The 2,661-nt window shown below is 50.5% G+C and overlaps 1 pseudogene; it reads right to left on the reverse strand.

Annotated features, from left to right (window-relative positions):
- Positions 1 to 955: 955 nt before the first annotated feature.
- LOC112956558 overlaps positions 956 to 2,661 on the reverse strand; it is a 12,416-nt pseudogene continuing 10,710 nt past the window's right edge.

Genomic DNA, 2,661 nt, shown 5'->3' on the forward strand with positions numbered 1-2,661 from the left:
CGCTGAATCCCCTCATTTACAGCATGAGGAATATGGAGCTCCAGATTGGCCTGAAGAAACTGATTTCTTGTACATTTTTCAGCCGTGGTAACATTTCCATCTCTCTCCACAAATGACTCCTCCTGTATCCCTTAGCTGGCCTGAGCATTGTTCCTTCTTTTTATTTCTATTATTGCTTTTGTAAATTGTAAAAAATTGTTATCATTTTGCTACTGAAGTACTCGCATTTGCTCCTCTTTTCCTGAGATTGCTCTTTCTTACCTGGCACCTTGAATTCTATCAAATGCTGTATTAGGATTGGCACCCTCACTGTATCTCTCTAAAAAAGTCGGTTCTACACAGTAGAGCCTTGCCCTTAGGAAACTGATTTCATGGACTTTTTTTCAGACGTGCTAACATTTCCATCTCTCTTTACCAATGACTCCTCCTGTATCCCTTAGCAGGACTGAGCATTGTTCCTTCATGTTATTTTTATTATGGCTTTTATTTGTCATAGAAATTGCTGCCATGTTGCTACGCAAGTACTTGCATTCATCCAGATTTTACTGAGTCTCCTTTTTTTTTTTCATGAGGTACTTTGAATTGTATCCAAAGGTGTATTAGAACTGGATCCCTCATTAGATTCTACGCACTGGAGGTTTTCTTCCAAAGCTTCTGTCAAGAATGTGCCTAGGAAATTGCATCTCAGAAGGGCCTGCTTAAAAGACTTCTCCATGAGTTCTGGTGTAAAAAGCTCATAATAGTGCAGTGCTCCCTTTAGAGACTAAGAGTTGGATTTGGGAGAGAGACCAAATTAGAGACCAGAGTTTTTAGCCTTGTCTAACACTTAGCCCTTCCATCACTATGTCTATCAGTGCCAGAGCTCTCTTCACGCTAATAAAAGGGGATTTTCTCAGTGCAGTGCAACCTCAGCACGGTGACGGCAGAACCCAAAAGGGCTCCAGAAACTCCCTGCCATGGTGCTCATGTTGGGGAAGAGGGGAAGGAGGTCCCGGGACAGCTGCACGTGGAGGTGGCCGCTCTGCCGTGGGTCAGCGAGGTGCAGCACATTGTGCAGCAGCGACAGTGCCTTGGTGTCCATCTCCCCATCAACGTCCTGCAGCTGCTGCACCAAGTTGGGGACCAGCTCCAGCATCTTCCTTGCCTGCAGGGAGACACGCAGCGGTTCCTCACAGTGTCGGGGGTCGAAGGGCTCCGGACACGGGCACCATCAGTGAGTGCCCACTCACCATGGTGGGTTCCTCGCAGAGGACGAGCAGGCCGCGCAGGGCCAGCCAGCACGGGACCTGCCACTCATGGCCCAGCTGTGCCCAGCACAGGCTCAGTGCCACCTCGTCAGCTGCCGCACACAGATCCGGGCACCGCAGCAGATGCAGTGGCGTAACCATCATCAGCGTAACCTGGCATTGCCTTCATCTACATAACCTGGTCCCGGTCCCACGTCCCCACTCTGAACAACAGCCCCTCATCTCTGGCCCTATGAGAATCCTCTCATCATTGACCTTTGTCCAAAAACCTCCACCTCATGCCTGTCCCCTCATGAAGACTTTAAGGGCACATTCCCATGTAGGACCTCCTCTACAGCCCTCTGGCCTTTCTCCAGAGGATATTGAGGGCTGCGGGATAGCACAGCGGTGCTTGAAACACAGGGAGCTGTGTCACAGGGACTACATGGGAGTGAGGAGCGCTGCACATTAACTAATGACATCAGTATGACCCTGAAGAGCCACCTTGGAGCAGGGACTCCATGTTTGGTTCTCAAATAGGGAGACTGAAGGGGAAAGATTCCATGTCCTGGCAAAGCAGGGGCTGGGGACAGGGACAGGAGCTGTGAAGCCCGGAAAAGTGCCCCACAGCCGGGACAGTGCCGAGACACGGGCACCACTGCCAGCACAGAGCTGCAGGGCACCCAGACAAGGGGCGCCTGAGCTGGGGGCTTCCTCTTGGGGCTGGGCTGGATGCCCTTAAGAGAATGAGGAGAATGAACCTCTGATTCCCACTCTCTGGCTTTAACTCACATTACACAGAATTTCAATCAATGCCAGAAGATAGGACCCATCGATCCCACTGATTCCTTTAGAGTGGAATGGGACTTTGGAAGATATGTCCCTTCCTGTGGAATATTTCTATTATCCAATATTGAAGATGAAAATGACCTCTTGTTTGAACACACTGCTCTTAAAGACACTGACCAGAGATAGAATGAAAGAGAGAAGGGACTATTAAGCACTAACAAGTTCCTGTTGCTCCTTCTAATACCTTTTACGGGTGCGCAAGTGCAGCTGCCAATGGCTGCAAAGGCATCCACCACATTCTGAAGGAATTGCTAGAGGAAGCCTCCCCATGGGCGCTTTCCCATGGTTCAGTGGTGTGAGGAGCAAGCAGAAAGTGCTTTCTGAGCAGGAGGTGTGTGAGTCAAGAGGTCTGCTGAGCAAGCTGCACCAAGAGGCCGTCAGGATCCTGCTCTCACTGTGTGTCAGGACTGCTTGGTGCCAGGTGTGAGCGCGTTGCCCTTTGCGGTGTGTGCAGGGCTGCAGGGGCCTTGCTTGAGAAGCTGCATCCCTGCTGGCTTGCTGCATATGGCAAAGGGGAGAAGAGGAGACCCTTGCTCCTTCCAGCTGTGGAAGATCTGGATACGCATGGGTGCCTTTTCTTGTACTA

Source organism: Nothoprocta perdicaria, unplaced genomic scaffold (assembly GCF_003342845.1).
Source record: "Nothoprocta perdicaria isolate Ctin4 unplaced genomic scaffold, notPer1 scaffold_647, whole genome shotgun sequence".
In the NCBI taxonomy this organism is placed as follows: Eukaryota; Metazoa; Chordata; class Aves; order Tinamiformes; family Tinamidae; genus Nothoprocta; species Nothoprocta perdicaria.